This window comes from Penaeus chinensis, chromosome 12, assembly GCF_019202785.1.
Source record: "Penaeus chinensis breed Huanghai No. 1 chromosome 12, ASM1920278v2, whole genome shotgun sequence".
Lineage (NCBI taxonomy): Eukaryota > Metazoa > Arthropoda > Malacostraca > Decapoda > Penaeidae > Penaeus > Penaeus chinensis.
The window spans coordinates 36072147-36092146 of record NC_061830.1 but is presented as its reverse complement, the minus strand read 5'-3'; the positions used below and the strand labels follow the sequence as shown (position 1 = coordinate 36092146).

The 20000-nt window shown below is 46.0% G+C and overlaps 1 protein-coding gene across 1 annotated transcript in view; it reads right to left on the bottom strand.

Moving 5' to 3' along the window:
* Window positions 1-20000, bottom strand: part of LOC125031017 (fibroblast growth factor receptor 4-like) — a 129319-nt gene that overhangs the window by 109147 nt on the left and 172 nt on the right. The window contains exon 1 of the mRNA XM_047621436.1: window positions 19595-20000. This exon is cut by the window's right edge and continues 172 nt beyond it. The gene's annotated coding sequence lies outside the window, so the exon portion shown is untranslated. The remainder of the gene's footprint in view (window positions 1-19594) is intronic.

Here is a 20000-nt window from a genome sequence, read left to right as displayed (position 1 = left end):
TCGGTTACCCATGTTATCAGAACAAGTAACCCCCCTCCCCCCCGATTGTATTTTCTCCGATTCCCACCCTCTCCCACTAGTTCGCCCTCTCCCTCTCTCACTCAATCTCCCTTTCCCTCTCACACTTACCTCTCCTCGCCCTCTCCTTCTCCTCAACCCTCTCTCTTCCTCCTCCTCCAACTCTTTTCTTTAACCCTCCCACTCTCCCCCAACCCACAATTCTCTCCCCCCGCCCCCCTCCCTACTCCCACCCCTCCGACCGGCCCCAACTGCTCCCTCTCCCGCGACCTGACAAGCGGAACAGATAGAGCGCACGCGGGGGTCAGGGCGCAGCCGCGGCACCGGAGTTCGGCCGCGATCGTGACGCCGTCGGGAGAGAGAATGGGAAGGCACAGACGCACGGACGGACGGACGGACGGACGGACGGACGGACGGGCGGGCGGACGGTCTTTCTCTTTCTCGTTCCCGTTCCCGTTCTCTCTCTCTTTCTCACTCTCTCCCTCTCCCTCGTCACGAAACATCACAGACGCACGGACGGACGGACGGATGGACGGACGGACGGACGGACGGACGGACAGACGGACGGACGAACGGACGGATGATCTTTCTCTTTCTCGTTCCAGTTCCCGCTCTCTCTCTCTCTCTCTCTCTCTCTCTCTCTCCCTCTCCCTCTCCCTCTCTCTCTCTCTCTCCCTCTCTCTCTCCCTCTCCCTCTCCCTCCCTCTCTCTCTCTCTCTCCCTCTCTCTCTCTCTCTCCCTCTCTATCTCTCTCTCTCCCTCTCCCTCCCTCCCTCTCTCTCCTTCCCTCCCTATCTCTTCCTCCCTCCCTCTCTTTCCCTCTCCCTCGTCACGAAAAACCACAGACGCCACCAGAAGAAGATCGAGGTGATGCACGGCGCTGCCCTCGACGGCGGGTTCTCAAGTCACGTGTCAAGGCAGCAGTCGTGGGATTAATCCTTTGCTATCTCGCGATGGTAATCAGGCTAATAATAGTATCCTATGGTAGGTGGTGAATGGTAGTGTGGTAGGAGATTAATTAAATATTAATAATGGAGGCTTTCCCTCTAAATAACATGAATAAATGTAATCTCAACAGAGAGGAGTAATTACAGGAAAAAATATAATTAATCAAAGAAAGGAAATAGGAAAACAACGGAGGGGCAAAGGGAGAGAGGAAAGAGAGACATAGAGTATGGGGAAAGAAAGAAGAATAAAAGAGAAGAGAAGAGAGGAAAAGAGAAGAAAAGAGAAGCGAAGAGAAGAGAAGACAAAAGAGGATATAGAAGAGAGAGAGAAGAGAAGAGAATCGAGAAGATAGAAGATAGACGAGAGAAGAGAGAGAGAAGATAGAGATAAGACCTAGGAAGAAAACGAAACGAAAAGAGGAAGACGCAAGACAAAAAACATAAAAGGTTAGAAACAAATAAACAAACAAATAAGACAAAGGGACGCACATCAAAGACAGCAACAAACAAACGACCAACAGAACAAACAAAAACAAAAACACAAAAAAACAAAAAACAAACAAACAAACATAACCTCTACATAACTACACTCCCCCCTCTCTCCACCCCCCTCCCCTCCCCCTCCTTCACCACCCCCCCTCTCCCCCCCGATCGTGCAGACTCTCCCCGCCGAGAAATGGTAATTAGACCAACTTTCTAAAACGTGAACCACCTTGAAAGCGCGAGTAAATTGTGCATGAAATGGCATCGTGAAGGGAAATCAATTTAAAGAAAGATTTTTAAAGAATAAGGCTCTCATGAAGACAACGACCTATGATGATGATGATTGATGACGATTGATGACTGATGATGATGATGATGATGATGATGGTGATGATGGTGATGATGGTGATGATGGTGATGATGATGATGATGATGATGATGATGATGATGATGATGATGATGATGATGACGATGACGATGACGACGATGATGATTATTATATTTATGATAATGGTGATAATGATGGTGGTGGTGATGAGTTGGCAATTAACTGTTCCTCTTACGCTGATTAATGGATTCGTTGATGAGAATATTATTATGATTGACTGTGTCCTACAAGTGAAAATAACACACAACGAAAAGAAATGGGAGTTTTCGATAAAAATACAACATCGATATTCATCACATAAAGTCAAAAAGAAAAACACACAAAGCAGTATGTAAAAAAAAAATATATATAATAATAAAGGAACAAACACATATTTAAAACCACAAAAAATAGAACTTTAACAACCCTAAACTAATTAAAAATGATAAAAAACATACAAAACCAAAGGAAAATAGACAAAACTCCAAGAGCGAATTCGGCTATATATATGTTGTGAATAAACAGACACCAATTACCAAGGCAGTATAAAATAATGCAATTTACACAGTAAAAATAATACAAATAATAATATTAATTATAATAATAATAATGATAATAATGATAATGATAATGATAATAATAATAATAATAATAACAACAATAATAATAATAATAATAATACACAATAATGATAATAATAATAATACCAATAATAATAATAATAATAATAATAACAACAACAAAAAATAGTAACAACAACAATAATAAATAAATAAATAAATAAAGTTAAAAAATCAACACTGCCACAGAACAGCAGCAACAACAACACGCACACGCACACGCACACACGTTATACAGAGCAAGCAAAGAGTCTCAAAGTCAAAGGGAAAGGGCATCTGGTCGGAAATTGGTCTGAAAAAAAAAGGCGTTCAGATCGCTTTCAAATTGGACACGGGCCGCTTATGAGAGGGGGAGAGGGAGGGGGGTGGGAAAGGAAGGGGGAGGAGGTAGGGAGGGAGAGGAGAAGGGAAGGAGGGGGAAGTAGGAAGGAGGGGAAGTAGGAAGGGGGAGGGGGGAAAGGGAGAAAGGGAAAGGGAGAATGCGAAAGGGAGGGGAGGGGAGATGAGAAGGGAAAAGAGGAGGAAGAGGAGAAAGGGAGACGGGAAGGAAAAGAAAAAGACGGTAAGGGGAAAGGAAGAGGTAAGTGGGAGGAAAATGAGAAGGGGAAAGGATGGGGAGAGAAGGAGAAAAATGAGGAAGAGGAAAGATGATAAGAGGAGGAGATAAAGGAGATGAAAGGTGGAAGAAGAAAGAGAGCGGAAAACGAGAAAGGGGAAGATAGAACAGAAGGGGGGATATGAGAAGTTAGGGAAGGGAAGAGAGGAAAAGCAAGGGAGGAGAAGTGGTAAAAGGAAGAAAGTGAAATGAGGAAGAGAGAGAGAGGAGTGGAGAGAGGAAAGAAGGGAGAAGAGAGAGAGAGAAAGACGGAAGAGAGAAGGGCGAGAACGTAGAAGGACAGAAAGAGAAAGAGGAAGAAAGAAAAAAAGAGAGGAAGGGATATAAGAGTAAGGGATATGAGGGGAAGGAGGGGGGATAGGAGAAGAGGGGGAGAGAAGAGAGGTGAGGATGAGGGGGGGGGGGAGGCGCATAATGGGGCCATTTAGCAGTAATAACGATGTGCATGATGAGTGTCATGGGATACTTGTAAGGGGAGGAGGGGAGGAGGGGAGGAGGGGAGGAGGGGAGGAGATGGTGGGGAAGGGAATAGGAAATGCAGATTAGGGACAGAAGGCCGATAAAAGGGCACTTGCAAGAATACAGACAAGGAGACAAGCGCACACACACATGGAAAGAGAGATAGAAAGATGTGGGAGGTAGAGAGGGAGGGAGGAAAGAAGGGGGAAAGGGAAGGATGGAAGGATGGGGAGGGAGGGAGAAATGGAGAGGAAAGGAACGAAGGGAGCGAGGGAGGGAAAGGGAGAGAGAGAGGGACGGAGGGAAGGAGGGAGGGAGGGAAGGAGGGAGGGAAGGAGGGAAGGGGGAGAGAGAGGGAGGGAAGGAGGAAGGGAGGGAGGAAGGCAGGGAGGGAGGGAGGAGAGGAGGGAGGGAGAGGAGGGAGGGAGGGAGGGAGGGAGGGAGGGAGGGAGGGAGAGAGAGAGAGAGAGAGAAAGAGAGAGAGAGAGAAAGAGAGAGAGTTTTGATGTAGATTTCTTGATTGTACATCGAATGTTAATTACCGAAAACATGGAAAACAAAGTAAAAGAAAACGGAGGAAAGAGAGAAAGGGACGGAAGGAGGGGAGGGGGGAGAGGAAGAAACCTTATCAAAGAAAGACGCAAAAGAAAATAGCAAGAGAAAAGCCAGATAAGCGACAAGGAAGTGGCGAAATGTAGGAGCCAGCCCGGGTTAGCCAAGCAGAACGAAACATCCCCGGAGGGAGGAGAACAAACCAAGCTCAGCTCGTGGCGCCACGACCCGCCCGCACACCTCCCCCTCCCCCTCTCCCTACTCTTCCTCTCCTTCTCCCTCCTCTTCCTCTCCTTCTCCCTCTCCCTCTTCCCTCCCTCATCCCTTTCCCTCTTCTGCCTCTCCTTCTCCCTCCTCTTCCTCTTCCTCTCCCTCTCCCTCTCCCTCTTCCCTCCCTCCTCTTCCTCTCCCTCTTCCCTCCCTCCTCTCCCTCTCCCTCTCCCTCATCCCTCCCTCCTCTTCCTCTTCCTCTACCTCTACCTCTCCCTCTCCCTCATCCCTCCCTCTCCCTCCCCCCCCCTACCAATTCCCAGCTGACCCTCACTACCCCCGAGACCCGTGAAGAGCCAAGGGTCCCTCGGCCCCACACAATAATCCAGCAAACAAGCTATTAACGACCACTTCCGGGTCATTAGCGGATTCCTAACGACTTCCCCGAGAGCTTCCTTCGTCGGGGCCGGCGCCCTCGTTCGCGTGCGTTTGTGCGTGCCAGCGGTCGGCGATGCTACAAGCTCGTTAAGCCTTCCTAATGAGCAGGCTTTGCCACGAGCCCCAAACGCCACACAAACGGTACTTCGAAAATAACACGCAATCTGATCTCGTTAACCGCAAAGTAATCATCTATCACCTCGCCAGATCATTATCCGACTTTTATCCGACGTGGCGGATTATCCATCTTTTCTCTTTCTTTTTTGTTTTCTTTTTTCTAAGCGTGGATGACCAGTCTTTTTTTTTTATCTCCTCTCCTCTTACCCCCCCATCCCCACCTCCTAAACACGAACAATTTTCCTCATTAATTAAGCGCGACCACCGAGCGAACTAGGCCTAACATCCTTCTTCCTACCCCCTTCCCCCTCCTATTCCCCATCGCCCTCCCTCTCCACTCCCCCTCTCCCATCCTCCCTCCCTCTCCCATCCTCCCTCCCTCTCCCACTCTCCCCCTCCCACCCTCCCTCACCCTTCCCCTTCCCCATCCTCCCTCCCTCTCCCTCTCCCACCCTCCCTCACCCTTCCCTTCCCCATCCTCCCTCCCCCTCCCACCTTACCCCAGTAGAGGGGCGTGAGCATTCGCACCTGCGTGGCGGAGGCGACTAAATCTCCCCCACCACTCCCAAATCTAGACTGGGGCCCCCTGGCGAACCTATCCTTGACCCGGTTTGACCCGCGATGTCTCTCCTTTCTCGCCGCTGCCTGACCTTTTACTCCGTCGCCGCCGCCGTCGCGATTGCACCTCTCCTGGAATCCCGTTCGGGTGCGCCGGTCCTGTCCTTGGGTGTTTCGTAAACTTCCGATCGAAATGTTTTTTTTTTCATATTTTTTTTTTTACTCTGGCACTTCTTTTTTAGACATCCCTCCTTGTTCTACAATTACGTTTTAATTTTTTTTTTTCTTCTCTGTAATGGTCTATATTTTTTTTTCTACGTTTTTAAGGTCCAGTCTACGTTTTGATCTTCTCTTCAGTTATCGGATTTTTCTTTATCTAATCAAATTTTCACGTTTGTTTTATCTTCTCTCCAGTTTTATTTTTTCGTCCCTTCCTATTATTCGTTTAAGTCTACTGTAATCCTTAACCCTGTCTTCTATCTCCTCCCCTTTTTACCTATTCTATGCCCCCCCCCCCTCCCCCGCCACGTCTGGCTGCCGAAAGGTAAGAGGGCAAGCAGGGGACGTGATGGGTGCCACATGCCCAAGTAGTGCCACATGGCCAGATCGCGGCACACGCCTTGTAGTGTCTGCGGCGCCGGGTGCGGGTGTAGCCGTCGAGTGCCGCTTCCCGCCCGTGTCTGTCCAGCATCAGTTGGCACTCTTGTTGCAGCCGTTTTCCTTTCCCTGTTTTCGGCAATTAACTTTTTCTACGGCATTTAGCACTCAATGTTTAACCAAGAAACCTACATCAAAATCTTTCTCTCTCTTCCTCTCCCTCTCTTCCTGCCCCTCCCTCTCTACCTCTCCCTCCCTCTCTCGCTCTCTCCATACAAAAAAAATAATTAATTCCAAACAACGGATCGTCACTTGACCCTTGTTTACACGAGGTATGAGTTCACGCCTGCGGTCCGTCGTGACACAAAAGCCCGCGTTCGTGCAGCCAGAACCTGGTCTTTTAACTTGTGTCTGGCGGTCGTGTGTTAGTGGTGTGGTCTGGCAGGGGCGGCAGAGGGCGGGAATGCATGGCAGAGGGCGAGAAGGGACGACAGAGGGCGAGAAGGGACGACAGAGGGCGAGAAGGGACGGCAGAGGGCGGAAAGAGACTTCAGAGGGATGTCAAGGGACAGCGGAGAGCGGCGAGAAGGGACGACAGAGGGACGTCGACGGACGGCAGAGAGCTGTGAGAACCGACGTCGAAAAACGTGAGATGAACGGTTTTGCGTGGCACAGGAGGGCGTGGGATGGCATATGGCAGCTTGATATAGCTGGGGGAGGACGGGCGGGGATAGCAGAGGGTGGGATAAACAGTATAGAACGGCCGGTAACAACAAATACCGCCAAGAAGAGAACAGTAAATGGCATGGACAGACAATGGACAGTACAGGATAAATGAAAGACAAGGTATGGCAGGGAACGGCAGGGAACGGTAGAGAACATCAGGGAATGTCAGGAAACGATAGAGAACGTCAGGGAACAGCAGAGAACATCGGGGAAATGTCAGGACACGGTAGAGAACGGCAGGGAATAATAGAGAACGGCGGGGAACGGCAGATAACGACCGGGAACGGCAACAAACGGAGGCAGCTAGTAGCTCAAAAGGGTCAAGGGAAATGACACTGGAAGAGGGAACAGATGACATCGTTGAGGAAATAGCGATAAAGAAAATGAAGATAAAAAAACAAAGGGAAAAGAAATCGAGAGAGAGAGAGAGAGAGAGAGAGAGAGAGAGAGAACGGAGGAGAAATACCTCGACGCAAAGAAACCATTACGAATATAAAACCATAAAAAAAACACTTACGTTAAAAAAAAAAAAAAAAAAAAAAAAGAATAAGAAACGAAAGAAAGAAAGAACGAGAAAAAAAGTATAATGGAACGCAACGTGATCCACGCATGACCAACTTTACCACGCCGTCGTAATTCGTAAAATAATAACAATAATAATTTTCCGATCCTTGAAACGAAAACTGCCGGGAAGAGGATTAAAAAAAAAAAATAATAATAAAAAATGCAGAGCACGGATTCATAGCCTTCTTTATCTCCACGAACATCGGGAAAGCAGATCGAGGGAGGAGGAGGAGGAGGAGGAGGAGGAGGAGGAGGAGGAGGAGGAGGAGGACGAAGACGACGAGGAGGAGGAGGAGGAGGACGAAGACGAGGAGAAGGAGGAGGACGAAGACGAGGAGGAGGAGGACGAAGACGAAGAGGAGGAGGACGAAGACGAGGAGGAGGAGGATGAAGACGAGGAGGAGGACGAAGACGAGGAGGAGGACGAAGACGAGGAGGAGGAGCACGAAGACGAGGAGGAGGAGGAGGAGGAGGACGAAGACGAGGAGGAGGAGGACGAGGAGGACGAAGACGAGGAGGACGAAGACGAGGAGGATGAAGACGACGAGGAGGAGGAGGAGGACGACGAAGACGAGGAGAGAGAGAGAGAGAGAGAGAGAGAGAGAGAGAGAGAGAGAGAGAGAGAGAGAGAGAGAGAGAGAGAGAGAGAGAGAGAGGAGAGAGAGAGAGAGAGAGAGAGAGAGAGAGAGAGAGAGAGAGAGAGAGAGAGAGAGAGAGAGAGAGAGAGAGAGAGAGAGAGAGAGAGAGAGAGAGAGAGAGAGAGAGAGAGAGAGAGACGAGAATCGAAATCTCCGTCTCAATGGAAAATCGAGGAATCCGACGCCTTTCGAAAACGCCTCGAGGACCTGGCGCCACTTCCTCCCAACCGTGCGTCTCGAGATCCGTCTTCGGTTTACCACTTGCGAGGGAGAATTTCCTTGAAGAGGGACATCCAACTTCATTACACAGACACTTCAAGGAACTGTCTGCGTTTGTTTTTGTTTAGTTTTTTTTTTTTTCTTTCCTTTCATATTTCTGCCTCTGTCTGTCTGTCTCTGCTTATCTATTTCTTCTCCTTCTCCTTCTCCTTTTCCTTTTCCTTTTCCTTTTCCTTTTCCTCCTTCTCCTACTCCTACTCCTACTCCTACTCCTTCTCCTAATTCTACTTCTACTTCTCCTCCTCCTTCTCCTAAGTCTACGTCTCCTTCTCCTACTCCTACTTCTACTTCTACTTCTCCTCCTCCTTCCTCCTCCATCTTCCATCCTCTCCTCAATGACGATTGCAAAATTCCTCCCCCAGCTTCTCTTTCCCGTTGCCTAATTTCCCCCGTCTTGTCTGGCGCGCTGTCTTCACGCACCGCCAGGCTCCGTAACGCCGGCCTGGACGCGCCCGCTCACACACGCGGCGAAATTATCTAATGGTTTATCCCTCCCTTGATTATTGAGCTTTGCGCCAGCCTACAAAGTGTAATCGTTACTTAGTCAATGCTTTAGGGCCATAATCTTGCTCTTATCTTGGATGGGAGAGGGGAGAGGGGAATGGGGGAGGGGAGGGGAGGAGGGAGGGGAATGGGGGAGGGGATGGAGTGCGTTTGCTCTCCGAGATCTATTCTTCGTCTTAAGTCTCCGCACCTTCCCCCTTTTTTTTTTTTTCTCTCTCTCTCTCTCTCTCTCTCTCTCTCTCTCTCTCTCTCTCTCTCTCTCTCTCTCTCTCTCTCTCTCTCTCTCTCTCTCTCTCTCTCCTCCTCCTCTCCTCTTCCTCATCGCCATCATCATCATCCCCGCCTTCATTTTAATAACAATTTTCCTCTCGCTTTCACCTCCCTTTCTCAAGTCCTCTTTCCCCCCCCCCCTCCAATCCTCCTTTCCTCTTTCTCCTCCTTCTTCAGCAGCCCTCTTAGCTCTCCAGTGTTAATTCCCAGCTTTAATTACCTTTGCCACATGCACACGTCTTGCCTGTAAACTTGCTTTCATCTCAAGCGTTGCTGTTCTAAATTACACATCTATGTTTACATCTTAGTTGTGGCATGTTTCTCTCTCTCGCTAGGTCTTTTTTTTTTAGAGTGAGGGGGTGGGGGGGAGGGAGGGAGGGAGGGAGGGAGGGAGGGAGGGAGGGAGGGAGGGAGGGAGGGGGAGAGAGAGGGAGGAGGAAAGGGAAGGGGAGTGAGGGGGGAGAGAGGTAAAGGGAAAGGGAAAGGGAAAGGGAGGGAAGAGAAGAGGGAGAGAGAGAGAGAGAGAGAAGAGAGAGAGAGAGAGAGAGAGAGAGAGAGAGAGAGAGAGAGAGAGAGAGAGAGAGAGAGAGAGAGAGAGAGAGAGAGAGAGAGAGAGAGAGAGAGAGAGAGCTGGGCAAAAGAGCACTCTCCTGTACATCTGGTTGTTCTCTCTCCGTTCTGGGGCGCTGCACAAAAGGTTGCCCACCTGCCCTCTCTCTTCTTTTAAGATGCTATGAACAGATTATCAAGGAAGTGTTTGCTTGGGGAATATTTGATTCAGGTCTCCTAGAATATAGGATAAACCTTTCCTTACCACCCCGTCAGTATTTCCTGTGAGGAAAGAACTTAAAAAGAGTTTTAACTGGCCTAAAAAATATACATTTCTATGCACCTTTTTTCCCTCAATGTGCGTCTTACTTTCGTCACATTTAGAACACATTATAAACAGAAACCCGCGGCGCAATTTTTATCCCACTAAATCCAAACAGATCCAACACATCATTGTTAATGTATAACCTACTTCATCGTCACAATAAACTGAAGGCAGGACACGGTAATTCCAGAACATAAACATAAAGAAATAATGGTGTATATAAATATGATTTAACAAACGAGAAAATGGATAATATCTTTTGACAAGGAAAAAAAAAAAAACAAAAAAACTACAAGCTAATGCCCATAATAAGTAGCGTGCCGTAAATGCATGCGCAATAGCCTCTGCATATGTTTTCAATTGATATTTCGCATGCGTTCCAAATTACCAAGACTTTTGTTACTATCTAACGAACAGCCGTGCTAATTAGTGTGATTTGCAAACCCTAAACTAAAGGGTGTCGCAGGTGGATATGTGTACACGTGGTCAAACAAGATGAAGAAGAAGAAGAAGAAGAAGAAGAAGAAGAAGAAAAGAAGAAGAAGAAAAGAAGAAGAAGAAAAGAAGAAGAAGAAAAGAAGATGAAGAAAAGATGAAGAAAAGAAGAAGAAGAAGAAGAAGAAGAAGAAGGAGAAGATGAAGATGAAGAAGAAGAAGAAGAAGAAGAAAAGAAGAAGAAGAAAAGAAGAAGAAAAGAAGATGAAGAAAAGAAGAAGAAGAAGAAGAAGAAGAAGAAGAAGAAGAAGAAGAAGAAGAAGAAGAAGAAGAAGGAGAAGGAGAAAAGAAGATGAAGAAAAGAAGAAGAAAAGAAGAAGAGGAAGGAGAAGAAGAAACGTTAAAAAAGTATCTGCAAGTGGAGAAATGGCGAAGCAACAGCAATGGCAGAGAGGTGGAAGGGATGGAATGGTGGAAGAGGTGGATTGCTCTTTCACTTATGATGGAAGAGGTGAAGAGAAAGGCATCTTGTGGAAGAGGTGGAGGAGTGGAAACGAGACTTCAGGAGGAGGTGGAAGAAAGGAAAGCAAACTTGTGGAAGAGGTGAAGCGGAAAGCAGACTTCTGGAAGAGGTGGAGGAGTGGAATCTGATCTTCAGTAGGATGTGGGAAAAAAATGTGGATTTGTGGAAGAAGTGGAGGAGTGGAATGCAGACTTGTGGAGGCAGCAGCAAGATCGCGGGCGGAGGGCCTGTGTAGCGGGCTCGTGGGTAATGAGAGGGCGGGCGTGCGGGCGTAGGGGACGGGCGGGGGGGGGGGGCGCCCATCATCGTCGCTCCGGCCAATACGTCATGCCACGACACCGCTTATTTGCATCGCCAAGTGTTTCCTGACGGGGCCGCGCCGGGAGGAGTTTATCGCCGGGGAGACGCCGAAAGAAATCGGGGGGTGGGGCAGGTGGGGGCAGGGAGGGGCGGCTTTCGGAGAAGCGGGTAAGTTCGGGGTGGGGAGAGGGGAAAGAAGAAAGGGGGAGATGCGAGGAGAGGGGAAAAGGGAGAGGGGAGAGGGGAGAGGGGAGATGGGAGGTAAGGAGAAGGAAAAAGGGGAATAGGGAAAGGGGAGTGGTAGTGGAGAAAGGAGGTGCAGGAAGGGGAGAGGAGAAAGAGAGGGAGAGGTACGAAGAAAGGGGAAAAGGAGGCAAGGAGGAGAAAGGGGATGGGGAGGGGAGAAAGATTGTAGAGGGGGAGAGGAGAAGAAAGGGAAAGAGAAAGGGAAAGGGAAAGGGAAAGGGAAAGGGAAAGGGAAAGGGAAAGGGAAAGGGAAAGGGAAAGGGAAAGGGGGAAGGTAAAGGGTGAGAGGGGAAGTGGACTGAGGGAGGGGAGAGGAGAAGGGAAGAGAGAAAGGGGAAAGGGAAGGGAGAAGAGTACATTATAACAGAAAGGGGAAGGGGACGGGAAGATAGGAAGAGGAAGAGAAGAGGGTAAGAGCAGAGGGAAAGTGAGGGGAGAAGGGGAAGAGGGAAGGGGTAAGGGGAAGAGGGAAGGGGTAAGGGGAAGGAGAGAAGGGGAAGAGGGAAGGGATAAGGGGAAGGGAAGAAGGGAAGGGGTAGGGGCAAGGCAGAGGATGGAGACGGGTACTCCAAGCACGAAGAACCTGCCGCCTATTTCACAAGGGTCGTGCTCTTGCTCAGCGGCATCAAGCTAATGTGTACAGATGTCGGAGTCTTGTTGATGAGATGCCGAAGGCGGCAATATCGTTATTAATAGAAACGGTTTTGCATCAGCAACGGTTTCGTCATTTGCAGAAGCATTTACAACACACAGCTACGCAGCTAATACTACTTCAGCAAATTCAACAATACCTACTACTAGTATAACCTAGAATACTCTCCTTAATAACCAAACGGGTATTACTACCACTACAGCTACCCTGTTGACAACAACAATAACAACAATGAATGCCGATAACGGTAACAGAGAGCTCTCACCATACCTCATCCGCTGATAATTCTTTCTACACAGTTTCAACTACAACTTAGCAACCACGGGCGGGAGGGAGGTGGAGGGAGGTGGAGGGAGGAGGGGGTGGGACAAGCCGCGAAAAATGCCATGCAAGTGTCCTCCTCGTTTCCCGCATGACTAGAGGCATAATCAACTACAAGAATATCCCGCCTTCAATAATAAACCACATGCCTCAAGGTCCTATACTCGGCCATGGCATCAGCAACAGGCACGAGAGCGCCAGGTGTGAGGGGGAAAGGGTGCCTGCCCTCGCGAGGACGCACCATGGCGGCACTGCGCTGGCTGTCACGTGTCATGGAGTTGCTGGGTCGAAATACTTCTGCCTTTCTGGGTCGCGATGCTCATTTATCTCATGTCATTTATCCCATTAAAAAAATATACATACAGATCTCTACAAACAAATTCCAATTACCGAAAAAAAAGTCATACAAAAAATCAAAAACATCGTAAAAAAGAAAGAAAAGAAAAAAAAAAAAGAACTGAAAAGCAAATTATAAACTCCTGACGTCTCATTATTCTCCGAAAAAAAAAAACAAAAAAAAACAATCATAAAGGCTCTCGACATCAGACTAACGGAGCGATTGGAGCGATACCCTTAAATTACCCCGATTAAAAACAAGCGATCGGCCACGCCCCTTACCCTCCTCCCACTCCCCTCCCAGTCCCCTTCCCCACCCGCCCCGCCCACGCCCTCTACGCCCGTGTTTACCCTGATAATCACAGAGAAATCCGCACTGATGACATACTCAAGGGATATAACTACCTCCTCTCGTCCTCTCAGCCAACTACTAAGGGCGGGAGTGTATGGAAGGAGGCGGGATCCGGAGTCATTAGCAGAGGTGTCTACTCCTACTCCTACTCCTACTCATGCCCTTATTCCCTCCCTTCACCCGCTCATTTTACTTTGCTTTCTTCTCTCCTCTTCCATCTCCTGTTTGCTCTTCGCTTTCTTTCTTCTTTTCCTCCCTACTTCTCATCCCGTCCTCTTCTCCCTCTCCTCCTCATTCCTCTTTATTCCCTCTCCCTCCCATCCTCATCCCTCTCCATTCCCTCTTCCTTCCTCCTTCATTCTTCTCCCTCCCGTCCTCTTCCTTCGCCATCAACACGTACCCTAAGCTACCCCCCCCCTCCCACACCTCCAACACCCCCTAATTAAAACGGCAATCGCTGCCCCCTCCTCCCCCACCCCTTTTTCTCGTCGAACCCCGCAATACGGACATTATATTGATTGTAGTTTCATGCTAATAAGCATACCAATACACTCGACATGTTGCCTATCCATGTTGAGGTTAATTTCCTCTTGAGAATTACGAAAGCTTCGACATTCAACTAAGCCGAACATATGCTGTTACTCCTATGAATACCCACACATACGCGTATATACACGAATGCCAACATATACACGTACACATATATAGGACGAAATCAATATACGTTCCCCGAAGTCAATCACACAGTCCTACTTTTTCCCATAGAACTCCAGTAAGATGAGAATATGTCTACTATGGCACTCGGATAAATGAAATAAAGGCTGTGTGTGCACTCAAGTCCTGAACTCGTGCCCTTCTCGATATCCCGATCGTCTCCCTCCATCTTCCCCTCCCCCTTTCTCTCCTTCTTTGCCCCCCCCCCCACCTCTCTCTCGCTCGCTCTAAATTCTGTTGTCTTATTCTCTCTCTTCCCCCTTTTCTCTCCTCTCTTTCTCTTTCAACTTTCCTTTCTTTCTCTCTCTCTCTTTCTCTCTATCTCCCCCTCTCTCTCTCTTTCCCTCTCTCCCTCTCACATACACACTTTCTCTCTCTCTCTCTCTCTTTTCCCCTCTCCCCTTTTCTCCCTTTCTCCCTCCTTTCTCTCTCTTTCCCTCCCTTTCTCTCCCACCCCTCTGTCCTTTCTCCTTCTCCCTCCCTATCTCCCTCTCTCCCTCCCCATCTCATTCCTTCTCACCCACTACCTCTCTCTCCTTTCTCCTCTCTACCTATCCTTGTCTCCCTTCTGGCTGCACCCATCTTGCAAGGAACGCCTCCCTCCCCCTCCCTCCCCCCTCCCCCCCAAATCCCTACCGGTCACGCAACACACGTTTGATCCCGGCGATTCCCCCTCCCGGAGTTGTTCAAGCGGCTAGCAGATGATGGCCTCCTCGCCGGACACCTGCTCTCCCGCCCGCCCTCGGACAGCACTCCCCGCCCGCCTGCACGCACGCCCACCGCCCTCCCGCCCGCCCGCTTGCCCGCCCGTCACGGCCACCCACGGAGTCTTGGGAAGGCTGGGTGTCGACGGGAATATTGAATCTGCCGCCAAATCCTGGGATATTTTGCGAGGAACGAAGGCATGTTTGCGTGTGTGTGTGTGTCGACGCGAATACAAGAAATAAAAAGAAGTTGTGAAGTTGAATACGTATAGGTGAACAAAAGACAAGTAAACACACTACTATCGCGGGGTAACGAGTGTGCTGAATTTGCTGACCAGTGATGTAGGACCTAAAGGCTGGCTGGGCAGGAGCGGCAGCCGAGCAGAGGCAATCAGGACTAAATGGGCTTTAACGAGATTAGGATCCTCCCGCTGAGGCGCCTAATCGAGATGGAGCAGGTGTTGCTGCATGACCGGCGCGCAACACAAAGTCCGAGGTCGTTTTCTGCTAACCTGCAATCAGAACCGCGAAGGGCGCCGGACCGTGGCAGAGTCACGGTGTGAAAAATGACAGGAAAACACTTGCGAGCGCGACAAACAACAAACAGTGAGATCCTGGAAGCAAACTAGAGGGCGCATGTATTCGTGGCCGCAAACGCGCGTGCGTGCGAGCATCCATGAGAAAGAACAGACACTCTGGCTGGCGCACGCAGTGAAGCCTCCAGCTCCCGGTGGCAGTGGCATCGGCGCCGAGGGCTATCCGGAGGCACGCGCGACCCTGGCAGAGCGACGTCGCCATCTTGGGAGACTTCCGCTGTGTCCTTTCGCCCGGTTTCCTCCCGGGCTTTAATCCGGCCTCAAGAACTGCCGGCACGCCTGCAGCGGCTGCTCGCACGCCCCGACGCATGCACCGCGGTATGCACTCGCCTAAACAGACCCTGACGCTGACCCAAGGGAGAGAAAGGCGTTTATTACGAGACGAGACTTCTGTGCCTTCTCAAGATTTCAAACCATAAAACTGCTCTATAATTCGTAAAAGAGTATAACATATAAATCCCGAAGAAAAAGAAACACGTACTGAATTTTAGTGACTTACACACAACCTCTCAAAGTACACAGCTGGACTTGTTAGGTTAGCTCCATCGTGATCCGCCTGCGTCACCTGGAGATCTAAGCATTTGCAACATACTGCATATGCTCATTCTCTCTATTTCATTGAATGAGAAGGAAAGAAGGCAAGCGACCTCTGTGTATGACCTTCTATGCCCCATGTGCAAGTCCACTGATATATGTTTGATAGGGACTGTAACTGGCGTGAAACAATTAACGGATATTTTTATTTCACACACCATTTATCCGAACCTTCAAGTTCATCAAAGGTTGCAGAGTATGATAAACAATACCATTTTAATGCAATCAAACCCATCTATTTGCAACAAAAATCAACGTAATTAAATCCATCTACGCTTTCTTGCGAATATACATCAGCGCAATCAAATTATCATTGCCTTGCACTCTTCCAAATACGCTTGGACACGTCGCTTTCTCCGTGTCCTCCTAACCCACCGCTTCCTTTAATAAATTCAAACCGTAAAGTCGAAAGAGGCATAAAACAGTAATAAAACAAGCATGGAATATAGTCTCAGCTGTCAGAAGATTCAGTGTCCCAAATACGAGCTCCTACTTGTACCGCTGCTTCGCCCTGTCGACACCCTCGCGTTTTCAGCCCGAGTGCTACTACCTAGTGCTATTATCATTATTATTACTAGTAGTACAGTAGTTGTGATGGTAATAGTAGTTTTACTGTTGTTGTAATAGTAAAAGCAGCAGCATTGTAATAATAATGATTATATTAATAGTAATAGTATACAATAATAGTAACAGCCGCAGCAGTAGTAGTAAAAACAATTATGTCAATAACTATAACACTTCACGTTTCTCTCCACTTAACAAATCTCGTACAACACGGTAATTATTGTCTTTTGCTGAATACGATAATGGAGCCTCTGAGGTGCCCCCACACGCCACGTAGAAGCAGCGAAGGCCGTGGATAATGTGACGATCAAGTGTATTGGCGTGTTTGGGTTGTAATCGACGCCCCTCGATGCTTGCGCTGACATGAAGTATTTGACCCATTAAGTCGGGATCAATTTTATTCCAATTTCTCGTTTGTTAACGGGTTATATACTTTATTTTCTTTATTCTTGTTTTGTTTTTATCTTGCTTATTACTTTTTCAGACTCTCTCTCTCTCTCTCTCTCTCTCTCTCTCTCTCTCTCTCTCTCTCTCTCTCTCTCTCTCTCTCTCTCTCTCTCTCTCTCTCTCCATATATATATATATATATATATATATATATATATCAAGGTTCCACGAGATAAAAATTGGGTACAGAAGTTATCAAAGTGCGCGGTGGAAGCCAGAATGATCGTTAATCACTTTAGAGACAAATTATAGGCATTTATGTTGGACTCGAGCAAGTCAAGAGTGCGGGTGTCTGCCATATTCTATGAATCATCCAGTGTGTAAATATATATATATATATATATATATAATACACACACATACATACACACACACATACACATACATACATACATACATACACACACACATACGTATATATATATTGTAATATTTGTTTCTCTTTCTCTTTTAATTCGTGTATAGTATGCAATAAAACGACTTTCATCAATTCTTCGGATATGCAATTTCCACATCCACCCTCACACAAGCATATAACCTACTCTTTTACACACGCTCCTCCTCTATTCTGACAGGGAGAAACTTCCCATCAAAACGATTTTTTGTTCATGGGCTGCTGATCACAACCCAAGCTGATAACGTCCATCTTATCGGCGTCTTATCACAAAGCTCTAATGCCTCTTAATCACAGGCGACTGCTTGACGACAGATGAGCGTCCGGCAGGAATTACTGGTCGTTGGTGTAATGTAGGCCTACACAATATTTAAGAAAGATTAAACATTAATGGAGGACTACTACTACCGATAGAAAATAATTGATACATCTATATGCACGGTTGCTTCGGTGCCTGTTCGAATCATTAATTTTTAAGGGAAGTTTCCAAGAATATCAGGTAATGGAATTGACGAGAACATGTTTTAGTGATAGTGGTATGATAAAGGATAGCTAAAATTAAACATAAAGTAAAAGTTATGATTACTAATGACTTGTCCAAATCAATTAATTCGTACAAACACAAATACACACGCGCGCGCGCACACCACACACACACACACACACACACACACACACACACACACACACACACACACACACACACACACACACACACTCTCTCTCTCTCTCTCTCTCTCACTCTCTCTCTCTCTCTCTCTCTCTCTCCCTCCCTCCCTCATAATACACTGGTACACTTGATATTAAAATGTTTATCACTGTAACCTGTCTCGGTATTATTTATAATATTATCTAACAACGTTCTTTTTCTACAACAAAAATGAATTGATGATGATAACAAGAGCAACAACAACCAATAATAATAATGATGATTATTACATTAACAGTAACAAAAACTAATAACAACAACAATAACGATGATAATTATGATAGAAATAACAATAAAAATGATAACAAAATAGCAATAGCTAATAATAACAGTAATAGCAATAGCAGTAGTAGTATAGGTAGTAGTAATAATAATAATGAAACTAATAATGATATTAAATTATCATCACCACTAGGCTATTACTGTTCTACTATCATTTTCATCATCCTTATCATTGTTGCTACATCATCATCACCTCCTCCTACTACTACTACTACTACTACTACTACTACTGCTAGTAGTAGTAGTAGTAGTAGTAGTAGTAGTAGTAGTAGTGGTAGTAGAAATAATATGTAATCAAAGTAATAGCAATAATAGTAATAATAAAAATTATAATAATTATCATTATTATTATTGCTATTATCCTAATTATCATTATCATAGTTTTGCTGCTATCATCATTATCATTAGTAGCAGTAAAGTAGTAAGAGAAATAATAGTTTTAGTAATAGTAATATCACTAATACCAATAGCAATAATAATAGTGATAGTAGTAGTAGGGCATTTGATATAGTAGTAGTAGTAGTAGTAGTAGTAGTAGTAGTAGTAGTAGTAGTAGTAATAATAGTAGTAGTAGTAGTAATAGTAATAGTAATAGTAATAGTAATAGTAGTAATAGTAGTAGTAGTAGTAGTAGTAGTAGTAGTAGTAATAGTAATTGTAGTAACAGTAATTGTAGTAACAGTAATTGTAGCAATAGTAATTGTAGTAATTGTAGTAATAGTAATAGAAGTAGTAGTAGTAGTAGAAGAAGAAAAAAAAGTAGAAGAGGAGGAGGTAGTAGTAGTAATAATAATAATTGTAGTTCAGTTGTTTCTGTTGGTGGAGCTTTAGCGGTAGTAGTGTTTCTAGAAGTAGTTTTATTAGAAATAGCGGTATTAACAGTGGTAGTAATAGTAGTAGTGGTAGTAGTAGTAAAAATAATGATAATGGCACTAACGATAACAATAACAAGTAAACACAATTACAAGTCTCATTAACACCATCATTATCATCACCACCATCATCGTAAAGAGTCACAGGTTTCCGAATGTGACCACTGGCCTGTCTACGGTACCCTACGATGGTTTTGCTATTTGCTTTGCTATTACTACAGGTGTGTTGAAGTGGATATCCTCTGAGTAAAGTTATATTTACTTTGCGAGATTACTGTAGGTCAGACAATGTTACTGATAATTTGCATACTTAGGAAAATGCGGAAATTGAAGGTAGGTTTGCTAATATTTTTGAAAGTGAATTATCATGTGATGTAAATATTCGATTCGCGGTGACAGTGATCACAGCCGTTTAATTTGCATATGCGATAACTTACACCTGCGTGGGGACATGCGAAAGTAATACGTGGATTGAAAATCCCAATATGTTTACTTTGAAGTTTAGATTATTACATGACAGAGAATAAAGAACAACTTAAGAAAATGTTCAACTAAAATACCTCGTTTCAGTAACTGTTACTTCTCTAACTACGTAACAACCTGAACATGTACTAACTACAACACAAGCAATTCAAATGATACTATACTGATAGCAATGAATTACAGACAAAAAAATCCACTTAGGTCATCTGACATCAAACTTTTGAGTCACTTACCTTTTAATTACGTGGAAAACTTGATTGTCTTCAAGTGTTAATCATCAATTCCTGTATATTTTCCATCAACGTGACTGGGCTATTCGATATTTTTATCCGTTTCCGTTAAAAAATGATAGCAGTCAACACAAACATCACCACATCGTTATAAAAGCACGCGAAGTAAATCGAATCCGATATATTATACTTCCGTCTTTCCCTTTTCCTTTAAATTTTTTCTCTCTTTTTTTTTTAAACACAAAAGAAAAGCACAAATCTCATTTCTCTTCCAGCATCAAGACCTCCTCATCTATTCACATCCCACAAAGAGAATGTATCCTAACCTCATCCAAGTCTGACAGAAGTTCAAAAACAAGACGATCACAGGAAGAAAACACCAGAGCTTGGCACTAACGCACCTTCGCCT